At 37.4% G+C, this 20,409-nt stretch overlaps 1 pseudogene; it reads left to right on the top strand.

Moving 5' to 3' along the window:
- The first annotated feature begins 850 nt into the window (after window positions 1-850).
- On the top strand, window positions 851-19,277 carry LOC125470288 (annotated as a pseudogene).
- The last annotated feature ends 1,132 nt before the right edge of the window (window positions 19,278-20,409 follow it).

Here is a 20,409-nt window from a genome sequence, read left to right as displayed (position 1 = left end):
CAAAAGCAAGTTCACATCAAAGTGGGATAAACCTTACGTAATACAAAAGGTCTACACCAACGGTGCCTACTTAATCATGGAGGAATACGGCTTGAAGATCGGGCCCATCAATGACAGGTTCTTAAAACGCTACCACCCTTAAAACAAACAAACAATGCTCCTTGCCTGTATGAGCCTAAACTGCCCATGGCACAAAGCTCCTCGCCTGCACAAGCCTAAATTGCACACGGCAACAATGCTCCTTGTTCTCACGAGCTTAAAAGACGAACCCAATACTCCTTGTTCGCACGAGCTTAAAAGGTGATACCAACACTCCTAGCCCACAAGAGCATAAACTGTATACTGCAAAACAAAACAAAACAAAAAATCAAAATCAAAATCATCATCAAAACCATCAAAACTAGCAAAAGCAATCTATCATTCCTTTAAACTACGTCATGACTTGATCCCTCCTTAACCGAGGGTATGTAGGCAACTTGAAACTTCAGAACTTTAAGTACAGTCACATCATCAAGAAAAATACAAACACTTTGAAGAATAAAGAGCAAATTCAAGAATGTGAATACTTTATTTCTTTAAAGGAAGAATTCGGCTACAAAGCCGTATTACAAAATGAGCAAAAAAACAAAGAAGGCTTAAAGTACAAAGAATAAAAGATACTACTTGAAAGCTATGTCTCTAAAACTACGGCGACGATCTTCAAGCAAGCATTTCAAAGTCTTCAAAGTCTCCACATCGGTGGGAGACAAATGGGTAACTCCTTAGCCATGCCTTTCTCTTACTCTAGGCATGAATCTCCTCTTGATGCTGAGAATGTGTAGCTTCCTGCTTCAAGAGAACACCTGAAGTCATGATACTTCGACTTCCAACTGATCCAGTTCTCGTGCCAACACTTCTAGTCGTGCCTGGGCAGAAGCCAAAGAAGTTTCTGTGGCTTGATAACCTTCTGAAGCAGCCTACTGTGAATATCGAACTTGGGCAATTGATAAGTCTGTTATCGCAAGTTACTGAGCTCTAACCTCTGGACTTAACTTCTTCGAGGAAATAACATGCAAGGAAGAAAACTCAGTTGAGGCGGCCATAAGTTTGTCAATCGTAGAAACAAGCTTCGACAAGTCTTCCTTGAGCAACGCAAGGTCCTCTAATGGGCACTTTGAAATCCTCTTCTCAATATACACTTTGAAATCCTCTTCTCAATATGGCTCTTGATGTCCATGGCCGCACAAAGGTTAATGAGATGGATAAGTTGCTTAGTGCCACTAAGGTTTAGCCTTCTTAGAGATATCTTAGAGCTAGCTAGCAAAAGTGTTGGACGCATGACAAGCTCTTGCATACCTTGACCTACACATGATAAACTTAGGCGACTTGGCAGATTTAGAACAAGTTCCGCATTGTCCGGATCCCCAATCTCCTAGTCTGTGGGTAGATTGCCTCCAAATAACATCTTTGTAAAGGAATGAAAACCCATGTTTGCCAAGTCAAAAGAACAAGAGGGCCTAGCCTAAAGAAGACAAAGAAAGGTAGTAGAAACAAAAGCTAAACCAATGAAAGCAGAAGAAATCATAAGAAAGACGGAAATACATACATTTTTCTCAAGTGACACATGGCCATCAAACTGAGGAAGCCTAAACATTTTCTTTTTCTTATGATGGAAATTAATGTCATTGTCATCCTGAGCACCTTCAAGCGGTTACTTGTTTAAAACTTGTTGACGCTGCTGCAAAACAAGTTTATCTTTGTGTGAGTCAACTTCGTCACCTGCCTCTTCAGAAGCATCTGAACACTGAGAAGCCAAACATAAGCATTGAGAAGCTAAAACTGCAGGTCCATCTTGCAAATAAGTTGTACTTGCACAATCAAAAGGTGCCAGCTACATAAGAACAGCAGAATAACCTTTTCTTGGCGCATCATTGTGTGAACGAGAAGAATTGGTGTTACTTGCTGTCCCCAAGTCTTTATGGTGTACATTTGACCACCAACCTATGTAGGCACGAGTCACCAGATTACTTTTAAAATCGTCTTTGGTAGGCAGGGTGATAGAAGCATTTGTGCATGAATGGGTATAAGACTCCTAATGCATATACACGGCTTGCAAGGATTCCAACTATGTGTTTTCCTTGAACTTGCTTATCATATGTTGAACAAAACGAAACTACCTGCTAATATGGTGAGGATTATACGACTAAACAATACATCGGTCTCCCTGTCACAAAGAAACATACCCCAAACGAAGACTTGTAAGATAAGATAAGTCTAAGAAACAAGGTGCGAATCATCTATAAGACCTTGCCGCGCGAAGCCAACCCTTGCTAGATGGTCAATTCTCAAACCTTCATAGCTTCTAAACAATGCATGTGCCTGTAAATCATCAAGGCTCTTTGCAGAAAGTACACGAGAATACTTTGTCATCAAAGGCCCCAGCTTGGCCAAAGTTGATGAAGAAGGCCCTAACTTGGTGTTCGTCTAGTTCGAAACAACACTCAAGCCATAAATATTAGCTACGATCAGAATAATAAGGCTGAAAAATTCACCTGCAACCATCTTGTCAACCACTTTGAAAGCTCCAGGGTGGATAAAGTTGATGTCTTCTTTGGGCAAAACAAACTTACAAAGCCAATAAGCTAAGAAAACGGCTAGGTAAGATTCTTCCACGTGCTATGACACTATGCCAAAATCCTCAAACACTTTTAACTTGGCAGGGGCACGGCACCTAGCTGAACCAATAGTACCTGACAGTTCTAGGTAGCCCCTTAACTTAGTGGTCTTGTTGCGGCCACTTTTCTTCGAAGGCTTCTTGTACTTCATGTCATCCCAATACCAAAATTGGATTCATGAAGAAATCTTCATGCCTAACTTACCCTGAGCCTCCTGGGAAAGCTTGTGATATGCCCAAAAAGAAAAACGTCAACTCGCAAGCAATCATCGGCTATTGCGATGAGAAATTTCCTCCACGCTAAGAACAACCTAGTCGTAAAACTTACCCTGGATCGGTAAGCTTCCTATCTTGTGGAGATCCCAAAGTGAAATTGACATCTCCCCTTGTGACGTGTGAAGTGTGTTGGTCGCTGAACACCAATGCTAAAAAACTCACGAAAGACAGAATGATGGTGATCATAACTAAACAAAGATGCATACAAGGCATGATAAAGGCCTATGTTGGTAAGCACATCTTTATATTGGCTTAAGACATCTTCAAGCCACTCCCAGTAAAACTCAGCAAAGACAACTTCTCCAGTAGTCGATAAGATATCATTCCAAGTCATAGCTCCGCTACGAATACGATCATCAAGAAGCTCAAACGAACCCGATGAATTGTCACGAACATGGTGTGAAGGATTCAAGATAAGAATCCTCGACGTACACGTCTTTTTCTTCATATTGGTCGACTAAAATTTGTCACTTCCCAAGATACTTCAAAATACCACAACTTGATATGCATTGAGTTGTCTTTCGCAAGAAGAACAATCGCCTTAGGGCCAGTCAACAACGTATAAAGCTTCAACGTTGTTCCCTATCTTGCCAATTGCCTTCCTTCGCAAGAATGGTGATGGTATTGCTCTTAAAACACTTGAAAAATACCATGGCTGCAACAAAACAAACAAGGCAACATAAGCACAAGAGTGGGGCGGCAAGAAATTTTTTTTTACTTCACTAAAGCAAAAGACATGCGAGACAAACCTAGTTAACGTTGAAGAATGACGATGACAAAGTCGCAACGATGAAAAGAAATTAGCCACAAAGCTTGAGCAACACGCAAAGAGGGCAGCTACAAGACGGTCCTTCAAGCACGCTACAGTAGCAAAGAAAACCAAAATGCTATGCAATCACATTGCACAACCCCGCATTGATTACACATGCAGTTTCTTACACTGCACAGCAAAAGTCACCACTGAGGGAAAACTGTGACCAAAATACGCTACACAGTGTAACCCCGCTGCAATCTTTTGCACAGCACCACGTGGTAAATAGTGATGCACTGCAACAAGCACCAAACAACAAAACTCACGGTAGCAAGCAGCAATTGCACACGACACAGCAGTAAGCACAGTGGCAGTGCACGACAAGGGTAGTTTGTGACAAAAACACACACCCTATTATCCTATAAATAAGGGTCAATTGCTTCCTAATGCTATAGGTAGAATACATACCAAATAGCAAAAGGAAAATCAAAACAAGGAAGCACATTCCAGCTGCAACAAGGAAGCAAATTCCAAGTAAAAAGGGCAACGTGATACACGACAATAAAGGAAAAAAATGCTGTTTTTCCTGCACCCAAAAAAAAAAAAAACAGCAAAAGAAAAGAAAAGGAAACAAAAGGCAATCCATCCAAAGCAAGGACAAGCCTTCAAGTTTCCCAACCAAGAAGGAAAATACCCCCTTGGCCGAAAAAAAAAAAAATAGGAAAGGAAAAAAACATGCAAATCCTACTTACCCAAGAACAATCATTAAATATTTCCAAAACCTTGAAGGAAATCACCAAAGCTTTCCAACACTTTGAAGGAAATCAACCTCATTACCAAAATTAAAGGAGGTTCCTACCTAAGGAAGGAAAAACATTTTTTTTTTCCTACAACCATAAGGAAAAAATTCAAAATACACCAAATTATTTTGTGAAAATTATGGAAAATCAATACGCACAATATGTATGTGCCAATTTATCCATTTCCAAAATTTCTTTCAAGATCAAGCCTCTATGGCCCTTGAATAAAAATTTAACTTCTTTCAAGATCAACCCTTTACGGCCCTTGAAGAGAATTTTCATTTTTTTCAAGATCAAGCCTCTATAGCCTTGAAGAAAATTTCCATTTCATTCAAGATCAAGCATCTACGGCCCTTGAAGAAAGTTTTCATTTATTTAAGAAATACACCTCAACAGCCCTTGAATAAATGTTTCGTCCAAGAAATACGCCTCAACGGCCCTTGACAAAATTCATCATCTCAATTCAAGAAATATGCCTCTACGGCCCTTGAAGAAGCAAACTAATTCAAGATCAAGTCTCGACGAACCTTGAGTTAGAACATTCACATTGCAGGACTTCAAAACACGTTTCCTACATGTGACAAGCATATGCCTACAACGCACCTTGAAGTAGGGGCATTTGTAGACATGTAAATTTCGTTGCATACAAATGATGCATTACAAAGCTCCACATGACATATGACCCTCACAAATAAACAAGTCATCACAGACATGTGGCATAAATCAAGCAAAGGCAGTAAGTACAAAACCTTCCCAAAAGTCGGCAAAAGGGAGAAAATTCCTCTTAAAATCGGCAAGGGGTCCAAGTTTCTCCCAAAACCAGAAAGAAAGTTAAAGCATCTTTATAAAACAAGCAAGAATTGAAGATTGCTCACAAAATAGGTAACAAGCCCTAGATTTTGGCCAAGCAAGGGAAAGTGGTTGAAATTAAGACACAAAAGATGCCTAAATTCTCCCATGGACGAATCAAGACACAAATCAAAGCCAAATCCATCCAAAGGCAAGCTTTAAGAAGTCTATAAATACAAGGTCCTCAGACAAGCATAAAGGTCGACAATTTCCACATTAAAGGGCCGAAATTCTCATAAAAGGAGAACCTCTACCAAAGCTTTCTTTGAAGAATGTACAACCAAAAGCCGAAGCTTTCTTTCGACCAAAGCGAAGCATTCCCTTGAAGAATCAAAAAGCACTTGTGTCCGATTCCTTCAAGACTTTGTTGCAAGTTTAAAGCTTGTAACGACGTTTGATTCAAGATTAAGTAGCCAAAACCCTTGAATCAAAAAAGATCCTCATCAACATCACATTTGCCACAGGTTATACGCAAACCTAGAGGTGAAGACTATCCACACATTGTTTCAAGCTCAAAACTTGAAGGCAATCGTTCAATCATTCATCCAAGATCAAGTCATCGCGACCCTTGGATCAACAACTGACGCATCTACATCAAATTTGAAGATTGAATTAGCGGAAAATTGTAAACATTGTAACCTACAAATTCATCAATACAAATCTACTTTGTACACTTGTTCTCGTTTCATTTGTTACAGAATTTTCGTGTTTACACCCATTCCAGATCGAATTCACAAACATTTGCATGTTCATAACAAATTAATAAATATTGAGCATTTTGTAACAAACCCACAAAACCAAATCCACCCCACAACTTCATGAATCTTCAATACCCTAAACAAAAATTAAAATGCAAAACGAAGATTGAAACCCATAATCTAAAATAGCAAAACCCATAAACAAATAAAGATTTCCAAAACACATTTTGAGCTTGTTCGACTTCCCATCTCTGCAAATCTAAAAAACCTAATTGAACAAACAAGTAATTAGTTGCAAAAATGGAGACAATGATCGAGTTAGAAAGACAATGAGATGAGAGAGAGAGAAAGACAAACTGGATGGCATGGAAATATGGCTGCTGAAGCTTCATTGGCCGAAAAGAATGGAACTTTCCAGTCAAAACGCAAAATCTGGTACAAAAATCATATCTTTAAGGATGAAACACTGATGCAAAGGAGAAACCCTCACTTCAAATCTTCGCTCTCGACTTCCCTCTCTTCAAAATCGGAGCTCAGAGATCTAAGCTCAACCTAGAAACCCAAAGCTCACAATGCTCTCTCGGCATGTCTCTCTTCCAAATGATGAAATAAGCTGAGGATTTTTAGTATTTATATGTGGACATTTTTGTAATTTCAATTTTGTGCATGGCCGGTTTGTCCAATTTATGTCCCAAGATTAAGAAATTGTCCCATTTTGGGGTATTTCCCTGAAAAATTTGCCAAGACAATAAAACTGAAAAAATTCATTAGTGATATTGCCTTCTCGGCCTCGATTTCAAAAAATACTGACGGCTCTACGACCAGGGGTGAAGCCAGGAAGCTAATACCAAAAGGGCACCCATATGTTTTAAGGGTGTGATATCCACACCCATATGTTTAACAAGAGGTGCGTAAAAAGTAAAAAGGTGTGTGTGGATAGCACACCCCATGTTTTCTTGTTTTTGTCTTAGTCATTTTGTTCAATTTAAGTAACACTCAAGTACTAATTTTTAGAGTATAGACTCTCTAGTTGTTCTTTTTTGCTAGTAAATTCTATTATACAAAAATAATATTCATTAGTTGTTAACATAAAAGCATAAAATGTCAAATAAGAGTTATCCACTATTACAATTTTTGAATTGGGTAAAACTAAAGTTATTATGAACAAAACTTAATGGCACGAGAGAATTTATCAATAAACAAGAAAAATATCGTGAGAATGTAATAAACCATACCATCACATATATCAAAAGACATATTACTATTATTTTATTAGAATTTCAAGATATTATGTTTGTAAACAAATTAAAACTACAAGATTAACAATCTTATTTTGAAAGCTTGTGCAGATTCTCAATGGGTCAAACTGATAATATTTTGAGTAATGTTAGAGAGACTAAATTTATTGACAAAATTTTCTAAACTAAATGATATGGAAGTTGATCATTAGATTATAACTTAAGCGTTGATAAATGCGCTCATTTCTATTAGTAACACATCATTGAGTTTGCAAATTTTGTATACAAATTTAGTCCCTTTTTACTATCAGTGAAAGTGGGCTGCCGTGTGTAATGTCACTTTGTTGGTAGCCACATCACACATGGCCCACATATTTAATTTCTTATATCAAAACACCACAAGGCACAAGCTACCCACATCGTTTCATCAAAAGAAGATAGGTAACATAACAAGTTAACCAACTCGTTTGGTTCTTCTTCTTCCTCACTAGGGTTTCAACCCTTTTTCAAGTCAGTCAAGCTGGAAAACCAGAAAATCATTTAGATGAAATCCGTGAGTAGGAGAAGCTTTCCATGAAAGTATAATACAGGACACTATTGAGCATTATCAAAACCAGTAAAACTACTAAATCATGCTCGACTAGTTTAGAACATCCAATAAAAAATAACCCATATTAATATCAATTTGTACCTACAGAAAATTCATGACAGTTGAGTTCGATCTTTGATCTTCTATTTTTTGAGTTCCTTACAGTTTTGCTCTCAATAGACATGCATATGAATGAACCAATTAGCTCAAGAAGAAAGGACAAAAGGCATTTGTATTTGTGCTAGTAACTGCCATTCATATTATAAGTCAGTTACAACTCTTCACTTTCCTAAGAGGTTTTAATCACCTCTTAATACAAAATTGAGTTCAAGACGTCTCCATAAAATAAATATATTAAGTCCAATAATATATGCCTAGTTACTTATATATCAAATACATATACTCCAAACATAGTTTGGTGTCACTCACATTAAGAGTAAAACTCTTGCATTCACTCACATGAGTGTGATCAAACTATTCATATATGTTATACAAGTAAAGGTGATCACTGACTGATATTATAACAACATGACTCCTGCAACTAACTATAATGATTCACTAGTTTGAACTCCTAGAGCTGGTTTCAAGCTATATGCATTTGTATTCTAGAATCAAAAATCAATCTTGTCACATCCCAGACCCGGGCACATCTTAACTCGGAGTCCTAGTGGACAATCCGGGTTATAATGTGTCAAATCTCATCATTATAAAGTAGTAAACTAGAGAACCTAAGTTGGAAGTTAGTTAGTACAATTATACCTCCCACATGTTTTTTGGTCCCATGAAGTTATACAAAATATTTTGTATCATAGCTTTGAAAAAATTAATATGATTAGTGAAAAAACTCATTAGAAGTTACCTGTTTTGTTTACAAGATAATAATATGGGACTAAATCAAAATAGCAACTGAATATTCAGAACATAAACTTGATTCACATAAAACCACGATATCTTTCTCTCGCACTCAAGGCAGATCAACAGAAGGTTGTAGTCCCATTCCTGGAACATGCCTTTTAAAATGAAACAAAATCATTTTAAATACTGCCATTGATAAAACAAAGGTCATGCAATCTAAAATAAAAGAATTTGTGAGCCCAACAAAAATTTACCAACTTTCTGGCTTCATCTTCATGTGAGATAACTATAGAGAAATTATTCATGCAACTGAAATTCATACATAATAGACTTAACCAATTATATTAGGTTTGCATACCCAAAACGTAAAACACAATGGTACATATATAAAACTTTACACTTTTGAGCAGATGAAATATATACAAACTTGTAATCCTTTCATTATACTCATTCATCAATAACATATAAAGCACAGTAAAATACAAACAAAATACTATAAATTTTATCTCTACTACTGCAACTTAATAAGTATGCAGCCCACAACTTATTTATTGATGGGTCAAGTTACTTAGAACACATTTTCTCAATCATCAAGTCAACCAAGTGTACCAACTGGTCAAGCTACTAGTCAGAATGATTTACAAACTCCCCAACAACAAGAAATTTGAACTAACAAGAAGTAATTTCATACCAAATTCGTGATGGTCAACCTGTTGTTCAACCTATTGCTCACAAGGAAATCAGAAAATCCACAAGGCCTAAAAAAATTAATGAGTGTGAAGTCCACAACATATATTAGATCTACCACTTGGGCAGACAATCACTATTTATGACAATATAGACTTAAGTAATAACATATGTTACTAACAAAACCCAATGCAAACATAAAATTCGAGATTCATGGTATTTGGAGATTAGGATAGATGAATTATCAACAAACATTAGTCATAACATATAGTTTAGCAGAAAATTCTATCTTCGTGTGTCTAATGTATGAAACCACAAAAGGAATACATTTGTGACCAAATAGTATATGCCACGGTTTGATATTGTCTTGAAAATCAATAATTACCATAATCAAAATTGATGGCCAAACAAAATTATTGGTTTAAGCAAGATTAAACCAATACTTCTTTTCAACCAAAGTTTAATCAATGTCACCTAAGCTTCATTAGACTATGTCGGAGAACATAACCACTAACTTGAAGTCACTGAAAAAAAAATAGTAGTACCACCTTAGTTGTCAATTCACTTAAGATTCAATTCTTATATGTCATGAAAATTTTCAAATATGAAGTAGACATATAAATATGCTATTTCACTCAACTTCATAATTTTTGAGATTTTACAAGTGGTTCAAAAATAAATTCCAAATGGGATGTGCAGAATTCTACAAAAATTTTGCAGTAGAGACATGTGATTAATGGATGGACATCAACCCTATGGCTTCAAACTATGCTAGTTAGATCTCAGCCCTAGCCGAGTGTACCCATCAAGCCCTGCAACTTCGGAAAAATAAAAAGATAAGAATTTTAATTTTTCTTAACTTGGTGCGCCACGAAGAAGAAGATAACGACGATGAATGACTCTTCTCAAAGCAAGCAAAGAAGAAAACTAGGGGAGCGGTACAATTTCCTTTGGTTTTTCTCTCTTTCTTGTTAGGATAAACTTGCTCGCCAAATTTATTAGTCCTCTACCTAAGGTAGACTAAAGTAGATTTTGGTGGAAATTGGTTTCCCTTTTCTAGAAGATTTTAACTCCAAGTCAAAGTGGAGAATCTACAATAAATCAGGAAACAACTATTTGCTTGCCTACTCAGTTTGGGAGTTTCTACACATCCTAACCTTTTCTACGTGTAGCCCAACATGTGTGGGAGAATTTGTGGAGTAAAAATAATCCTAAAAATTCTAGAGTCGACGTGGACTATTCCCATTTATAGTCCAACATTTCTGGAGGCTTGAGCAGTAGACTATGACACCACTAAGCTCCCCTGTTCGTGATAATGAAGAAAAGTCAAATGCATTAAAGATATGATTAATTTGGCAATAGTGTCACTTTGTAGAAATGATGACATTGTTTCTAGAAATAGTTTTCACTATCTAAAAATGTTAACCATAATTTCTATAAATAATATAACTGTTTCTAGAAGTATTGATTACTATTCTAGAAATAGTGATACTGTTTCAAAAAATAGTGATCACTATTTCTAGAAACGGTATACCTCTTTTTGAAATAGTGATACCATTTCAAAAAATAGTGACACCGTTTCTAGAAGTAGTGGCACCAATTCTAAAAATAATGGCACCAATTCTAGAAATAGTGTGGTCGTTTCTAGAATCAGTGTCACCCATTTTCCACAAAAAAAAAAAAAAAAAAAAGAGACTAATATAGTAAGAAAAAGGCTTAAATTTTCATTAGTTTTTCTAAAAATTTATTAATTTTAAGAAACAATATTTCCTATTAATAAAATTTTATTAAGTGTTTTTATTAAAATTTTATTGATAATTGTTGGAGAATTTAGTATTATTATTGCACTAAATTTATTAAATGAATGGAAATTAGAAGTGTGCCTTTTGGTAGAAAGATGTGTCTATCCAAATTCAAATGAAAAGTTGCAACTTTTAACTCTTCATGAATAGTCACTTGCTTTCCAAAGAGGTATCTTCAATATCTAAATAGGATAGTCCTCTTTAGTAATACATAACTTTTACATTCATATTTTCATACACATAGTGCACTATTGTTACAGAGTTTTGTAATGTTCCATTGAGTCCATAGAAGAGAGTATCCAACACAATTGTGGTTCGTTGAAGCCTTGTGCTTCGGAGTGCTACTATTACAAGGATGTGGTCGTTGTATCCTGGGATACAAGCGCCAAGCAACCATGAACACTACTATAGTGAGGCGTAAACTTGTCTTAAGAACAGAATGTCTAGCATTTGGCTCAACTGTATTTCCAAGTTTTTCTAATCCATTACGTCATATTCATTTAACATTGGTTACTCATGTGCATGCATTATTTTGATATATAATTGCATGAATTATTTCGTAATTTTGTATGTGATTTAATATAGCAATTATACCCTATTTTTCCAACAATCTTAAGACAAGTTTACATGGTTTGTCGCTATATTTTATGATTGAATAAAAACATGAAAATCGATATGTTTAAATTGATTAAAAGGGGACGTTTGCGTCCTCAGAATTTTGCTTAAATTGATTCATTTTTCAAGTTATTAAGATTTGCTTAAACTGCTTAAATCTATATGCTTAAATTGATTCTCGTCAAAGACGAATTTGAACCACATTATTACTAACTCATTGTGAGACTAAGCATACCCTTCCTCTAATGTAGATAATATCGTTTGTTTTTCCAATTATTTTTTTCTTTTTATTATTATATTAAATTTTTGTCTTTTTCATTAATATTCAATCTATTTTTATTAAATTTTTTTATTAGGTGATTTTTAGTTAAAACCTTTTCTTTAAGGGTGTGCTATCCACACATCCCTTATTAATTTTTGTCCCTTGATCTTCTTCAATCCATCTGATCTGATGATCGAAAATTAGATAGGTGTGTGAGAAGTAAAAAAGGGTGTGTGGATATCACACCCCTTTCTTTAAATCTTTTTTTTTTTTATTTCTTAAGAATATGAAGGGATAAGGCAACTAGTGATAATCCCAAAATTGCCCTATTCCATTATGTTTTCAAATAAAATAGAAATTCACAAAAAAACACCACTCCCGTGACTAGCTTTTTTTCAAATATATTATTTTGTTTTTTCAAATAAAAAATCAAAAGAGCCAATTGTGTGGCAAGAGGCTAGTTTGTTAAGAGAGTCAAAGATTGTGAAAAACAAAGAAAACAAAAAAAGTCAAAGAAACTGCCGAAAGCGTTGCCCTCTCTATTGGCATTGAGTACACACCGTATGTGGCGACAACGTCCACCACTTCATGCGGCACTAACACTTGCACTCGCAGTTAAATCTTGAAATAAAACGAACCTTAAAATTACTCTCTTTATGTTCTTCGCTTTCTGCTTCTCTTTCGTCTTTGTTGAATTTTGTTAGGCTATTGATTATGTGCATGGGATTTAGCAGTTGTTTGGTTTGAGGTTTGCTTCGATCGGCTTCGGGATATTTTGGATCTAAATTGATAAGATATTTGTAGTAAATTGCAAATAATTGATAACAAACTAAGAACAATCATGTAGTCAAATTATGATTTTTCTTCTGCTACTTCATAGAAGAGAGTAGAATTGTGAGGAAAAGAGAATTTTAGGCCTTCAGCGGAATAGCTGTCTCTCACAAGGACATTCCTTAATGTCGTTTTTGTTTCCAAAGATTCTAGTTCCGCTTCAAATATCTGTTTATTAGAATTTAGAACTGTGTTTTGGGGACACCATTTGGTTCTGATCAACCCTTTGATCACATTATGCAGTCCTCTTGATGATCTTGATAATTATGGATGATACATTTTGTCCGGACATATTGCTGTTGAAATGCATCTTAGAAAAATCATACAGGTTCTTTTAGCGATAGTTGAGATGTAAACTATACTGTGACACACCACAACTCATTCCTACTAGGCGTAATCGACATTTCTTTCCACTGTCCCGGGTTTGGACCACTTACAGACGTACTTGTGCTCTTGCCCTAGTTATCTTAGAGCAACTCCAGCGTTTGAGCCCTCCTCCCAGGTTATTCACTATTCAATCCACCTTATGAACAATAACTGCCCTTAATGAACAGTAATAGCTCTGGTAATAGCCTTTGCATCTCCACCGTTACACTTCAATAGCCCTGACAATAGGCAATAAAATATTAGTATTTTTTTATTTATAAAATAATACAAAATAATTTTAATTGTAATTTCGGATAAAATTTTTAATCGTTCTCGTTACGCCACGTGTTATTATGTGAAGTATTATTAAATAATACAAAATAATTTTATTTGTAATTTCGGATAAGATTTTTAATCGTTCTTGTTGCGCCACTTGTTATAAAATCCGAAAAGAAAATTATTGGGAATGGAGTTGCGATAAAATTTTTAATTGTACTCGTTATGCCACGTGTCATTATCCGAAAATACAATTATTGGTGATGGATTCCTGATAAGATTATTAACCAATCACGTCACGCCACGTGTCATAATCTGTTTACAATCTTTGAGGATAGATTTCCATCAGATTTTTAACGAATGACGGCATGCCACGTGGCATTATCTACAACCTAATCCTTTCTGAATCCTCCATATAATCCACCATCCATCCTCACAAATCTCACACCAATTTTCTCAAGATCTCTATCATTATTCATAGTTTCTGCTTCTTTCTTACAATGTCTTCTTCTTCCTCAAGGATGATGTGGGAACTCGGTTAGGAAGAGGAAGAATTGTTTAACCAATCAGAAGGAATGTTCAATCACCAGGTGGCAATAAAATGAGAGGGAAAAGGATGAGGAGCATAGAAGGAGAGATGACGAAGTAAGAATGGGCAGAGCCTTATATTCCCGTTGAGTCATCCAAGCTGTGGCTCAGATCTGCAGGCCCAGCAATTCCGGAAACTTTGATAGAAGCAAGCAACGACGAGGTATGGTACTCTTGGACGATTATTTTGTCCCTAATAATGCATTCCCTAATACGTATTTTAGACGTCGTTTTAGAATGGAACGACATTTGTTCAACAAAATCATGATTGCTGTTTGCAACCATGATTCTTACTTTGTGCAAAAGAAGGATGCTTTTGGTGCTATGGGTCTTTTTTCTGAGCGAAAAATTACTGTTGCCTTGCAGATGCTTGCATATGGAGCATCTGTAGACCAAGTGGATGAGATAACGAGGATGGGGAAATCAACCATTCTTAAGTCCCTGATGAGGTTTTGTGGAGCAATCGAATCTATCTACACCGCTGAGTACCTCCGCAAACCTACAAACATGGACTTGGAACGGCTTCTGAAGAAGGCCGAGATGCGTGGTTTTCCTGGGATGATTGGAAGCATTGATTGTATGCACTGGACGTGGAAAAACTGTCTAAGTGCATGGCAAGGCGCTTATGGGGATAGAAAATAAGCAAAAAGTATCATTCTGGAGGCGGTGGCATCTTTTGATACATGGATTTGGCACGCCTTTTTCCGGGTTCCGAGAGCTCAAAATGACATCAACGTCCTTGCCCAATCCCCAGTGTTCAACGATTTCCTGCAAGGAAAGGCACCAAAAGTCACGTATGAGGTCAACGGACGTATGTACGACGGGCCATACTACCTAGCTGACAGCATTTGCCTGCGATGGTCAACATTTGTCAAAACAGTGCCACGTCCGCGAAGTGCAAAGGAAAAACACTTCGCAAGCTGTTAAGAGAGGTGCAGAAAGGATGTGGAGCGTTGTTTCGGTATCCTCCAAGCTCGTTGGGCGATCGTCAGGGGTGCTGCCAGATTGTTTGATGTAGAGTTGCTTCGATCCATCATGATGACATGCATCATTCTTCACAACTGATTGTGGAAGATGAGTACAATTATGAAGCCGTTGATGAATATGAGCCAGACACGATGAACAATTCAAGAACACGTAGATATTGTGCTCATGACGCCACCGATGAGCCCGTGTAACATGAGCCATTACAAAGGGATGGACGTTACAATGAAAGGCTCATTCAATGATATACTGCATTTCAAATGCCAGACATGCAAAATGCCCGGCAAATTGACTTGATAAAGCACCAGTGGGCATTGAAACAAGCTGAAGATAATTAAGTTCATTTAGTGTGTTTTTTTGAATTTGGTATGTTTATGTTATTTTATTTGGTGTGTTTTATTATTTGGTATGTTTATGTAATTTTTTTAGTGAGTTTTTTATTATTCGGTATGCTTATGTAATTTTAGTTGGTGTGTTTTTGTCATTTCAATAATTATTCTCTTAGTATAAATAACTTACCAAATTCATTTGAATAAATATTCAATAAATTGGAAACAACATATAGTACTATATTCAATAAATAATAAATTAAACCCAAAGTGATTGGAAAATTATGGGCTCCGATTACAAAAACTACTCTATTCATCATCACTTAACCAATTTGTGGTGCTAGGATGATCTTCTCTTGTGGTGCTAGGACCATCTTGGCTTGCTCTTGCTTCTCTTGCACGCCTCCTTCGCATCACGTCCGCTTTCTTTGACTTCCAAAAAAATTTAGAATTTGGAGACTCCTTTCTAAAGGCATGTTCATAATCTCACGATCTCATTGAGCCCGTCTTTCTTCTCTAACATGTTCCCTTTCTTGCCTAAGTAGCTCTCTTTCTCTCTCATTAGCCTGAAATTATCTCTCAATAGCTGCAGCTTTTGCGTCCTTTCTAGCCTTATCAACCTCATATTTCGCCAGTTCCCTCGCCAAAGTCAATTCACCTTGGAGGGTAAGTTCTTCCATGAACTTTGCATAATCATTCTTGGAAGCACTCCCTTCTCTCTTTGAAGCCTTCGTACCTTGAGGCCTAATTGGATATCGGGTCGAACCCGACGCTTGTTCAGGGATGGGCGTTTCAGGCACTTCTTCTGCATCATCTTCATGAACATGCGAAATATGATCGGGTGTAGAGTGTAGAGGGGTGCTGTTCATGAAAACTTCTGGACCAACAGGCATAACTCTAAATTTAGGACAATCTTTGACAATATTCCAACATTCCCACCGGTTGAATGATTTATTTTTGCTTTTGGTTTTGGCAGCGTACCAAGCTTGTGCTTGAAGTTCCTACACAATGCGGGAGAAGAAATAATTATAATGAAAATAAGTAACAAATAAATAATACAAACAAATAATTATAATGTAATTAGGTAACAAATAAATAATACAAACAAATAATTATAATGTAAGTACGTAACAAATAAATAATACAAACAAATAATTATCATGTAAATTTGGGTATAGTACAAACAAATAAATAATATATTGTTACCTGATCCAAGTAATTTTCCCTACTTCGAATATTACTACTAGCTTGTGCCAAGGCGTCTCTCCACGTACTAAACGATTGGCTAAGTAATTTCCAACGACTGGACATCGATTCTTTGGTTCTTTTCCCACCAATTTTCTCAAGATAATTGGTATGAATAAGACTCCACATTTCTCGCAACTGCATCTCATTACCCGTAAACGAACTATGAGTAACTTCAACCCAGCTAGTACACAACGCAACATCTTCAAGAAGCGACCAATTCGTACCTGCATCAGTAGTCATTTTGTTGAAAAAAAATGGATTGAAACTTTGAGAGAAAGAAAGGAATGTGATTGAAAGTAGCTGAGAAAATATGAAATTGTGGGGTAAGGTAGATGATAATGAGAAGGTATTTATAGAAAAGTAAAAACAATTTTTTTTTTTTTTTTAAATTTCAAATTTTTTTTTGAATTTTTTACAATTTTTTACAATTTTTTTTAAATTTGTATTCAACTAATTAATCTCTGCCACTGGATATAAAAAAATTTGAATTCCAACACTCCAAATTGTGCCACGTGTCACAACGGTCACTTTTCTTAATTTTAAAACTATTTTTTCTTTTATTTTTTTATTTATAAAGCATATTAGTATCCACCGTTAATCTTAGATCGAACGGTGGATATTAAATAAGACTTTTTTTATTTTTTTGATAGTTGAGATCGAACGGTCCAAGTTAAAGATCCGTTGAGATCGAACGGACCGTGGGAAGCCACGTGGCTTCCCAACGGTAACTGAAAAGTCACTGTTTTTTTTCTGATTTTGTGTCGGCGACACGCCCCAATAAGCGAATGGGGTGCACGCGCCTGACAGAAAAAAAAATTTAAAATGGCCTGACGTCAGCGCTGGCGTCACATCCACTTGGGCTCTCGGGCTAGCAATTCTCCACGGGCCCGGAGCTCGGGCCTCTACCTCCACTCGGGCTCCCTCACGCTGGAGCTGGTCCACAGGGCCTCGGGCCCCCTTTCTCTGGCCTGTCCCCCAAGCACCCAGCAATGCTGGAGTTGCTCTTAGGTTCGTGCCACTTTCGTACGGGTCCATATGGTTTGGCCCATTTCTCAAATTTCCGAGATATTTTTGGTCACTGTCCCGGGTTTGGACCCTTTATAGACGTACTTGTGCTCCTGCCCTGGCTATCTTAGGTTCGTGCCACTTTCGTACGGGTCCATATGGTTTGGCCCATTTCTCAATTTTCCAAGATATTTTTGGGTACTGTCCCGGGTTTGGACCCTTTACAGACGTACTTGTGTTCCTGCCCTGGCTATCTTAGGTTCATGCCACTTTCGTACTGGTCCATATGGTTTGGCCCATTTCTCAATTTCCCGAGATATTTTTGGGATTAATGTAACTCTAGTTACAAGGAAAGCATACTATGTGTAGCCTGATTTGTTCTACAATTTTATTTTAATATTTGATGTTGTTGCACCTTCCAGTCCCAATCCCCAAAATAATTCATATAGGGAGACCAAAAATAACAGCAATGCTGCCTACTTTGGTCCCCCTGGGAAGGGAATCCTTGCTGCAGACGAGTCAACGGGCACAATTGGCAAGCGTATGCTAAGTATAAATGTCGAGAATAATGACAACAGGTGAGCCCTCCGTGAGCTCCTCTTTTGCGCTCCGGTGCACTCCAGTATCTCAGCGGTATGATCCTTTTTTAAGAAACCCTTTGCCAGAAAACAGCCGGCGGTAAATCCTTTGTTGATATCCTCAAAGACGGTGGGGTCCTTCCTGGAATTAAAGTTGATAAGGGCACTGTTGAGCTTGCTGGAACTAATGGTGAGACCACAACTCAGGGTCTTGACGGTCTTGCCCAGCGCTGCCAGCAGTACTATGAAGCTGGTGCCCGATTTGCAAAGTGGCGTGCTGTACTCAAGATTGGCCCGAACGAGCCAACCCAGCTTGCTATAAATGAGAATGCCAATGGCTTGGCACGCTATGCTGTCATTTGCCAGGAGAATGGCTTGGTACCAATTGTTGAGCCAGAGATATTGGTTGACGGATCTCATGACATTGAGCGATGCACAGACGTGACTGAGCGTGCCTTTGCATCGTGCTATAAAGCACTGAACGATCACCATGTCCTTCTCGAGGGGACTCTTTTGAAGCCAAACATGGTTACCCCTGGTTCAGATTCCAAGAAGGTTACACCTAAGGTGGTGGCTTATCATACAGTAAGGGCATTGCAGCGAACAATGCCTCCAGCTGTTCCTGCTGTGGTGTTTCTTTCGGGTGGGCAGAGTGAGAAGGAAGCTACCCTCCATTTGAATGCTATGAACAAGCTCAATACCAAGAAACCCTGGTCCCTTTCATTCTCTTTTGGGCGGCCTCTGCAGCAGAGTACCCTAAAGGCGTGGGCTTGCTATGTGCAAAGCGAATTCAGAAGCAACTTTGGGTACCTACAATGGGGATGCTGCATTGGGAGATGATGCTTCAGATAGCCTTCACGTGAAGGATTACAAGTATTGAGATTTTGCAGGTCAATTTCTATTTCCTCATGTATTGCTGTTAGGAAGTTATTCGAGAGATGAGTGTTTCATTTTTTGTTCTTTTGGAATTTTACTGATTAAAATTCAGTGGCATGTTTGATCATTGCCCTTTAGCTTTTTTAACTAAGGTCATATTTTTCATTTCCTAGATTTTGAGTATAATTATTCTTTTCTGTCATTGCCTGTCATGTTCCTTTTTACAACAAAAGGTTGGCCAGAAAACATATTCAGGTATAAGGAATTATGCTGGTTTGAGTACTGCTGCAATAACTGTGGATTAATTAGGTTCATGTTAAAGCAGATTGTACCTTAGAGCAGATCCACCCCACCTTTTTTTGCCCAACACCCTGTCCAATTAGCAGCCCAGCACCCTGTCCAAACCCTCCAGCCCGTGAAACAGCCTGGCACTCAGCCCATGCCAGGCAGCAGGCCAGCCCATTTCGGACAGACCCAGAAGCCGGTCCATTTCCCTGGCGCGTGCACAACACTCGCGACTGGGCGCGAGTAGTCGACAGTGCTGCAGCGCGCGGGCCCTGCGTTTCAGCGCAAGTGGGTTCGAACGGGTGAGGGCTACGTGGCCCTCCTCAGAGTCGTTGGATTTCCAACGGCTAGTTTTTGTAGGCCGTTGGATTTCCAACGGTAAAAAAATTAAATTTGACTTTTAAAATGGACCGTCTGATCACAGATCAACGGTCCACGTTTTTTTCACCAAAAAAAAAAAAAAAAAAGCCCAACGGTCAGAATTTTGACCGTTGGCCACGTGGCAGCTGATTAGCTGTTGGATTTGATTATTTTTCAAATCCAACGGTCCAGATTAATTACAACATTAAAATTTATTAAAAATTAATTAAAAATTGTGAAATTTTTTTTAAAAAATACAAAAAAAAATTTAAAAAAATTAATTTTTTTTTCTATAAATACCTAACCCTCATCTTCCACCTTACACCACATTTCAATATTTTCTACACTTTCTACACTTTCTACATTTGAATATTTTGTACACTTTGAGAGAAAAAAAATGACTTCGTGGAAGCTCAGTGAAGATGTTACGTTGTGTGAATGTTGGGTTCGCACTACTCATGACCCGATTACGGGTAATGAGATGGATAAGCGAGAAATGTGGAGTAAAATTACGAAAGCGTTTTGCGATGTACATGGAAAAGATGCTAGATCTAGTCAAGGTCTTCAAGGTCGTTGGAAAAAACTCAACGCATCCTTTACCTGTTGGA

The sequence above is a fragment of a genome, unplaced genomic scaffold, assembly GCF_019419815.1.
Source record: "Pyrus x bretschneideri cultivar Hongxiangsu unplaced genomic scaffold, Pyrus_bretschneideri_v1 Contig5, whole genome shotgun sequence".
NCBI classification, from domain to species: domain Eukaryota; kingdom Viridiplantae; phylum Streptophyta; class Magnoliopsida; order Rosales; family Rosaceae; genus Pyrus; species Pyrus x bretschneideri.
This window is presented reverse-complemented; position numbering and strand designations above follow the sequence as displayed.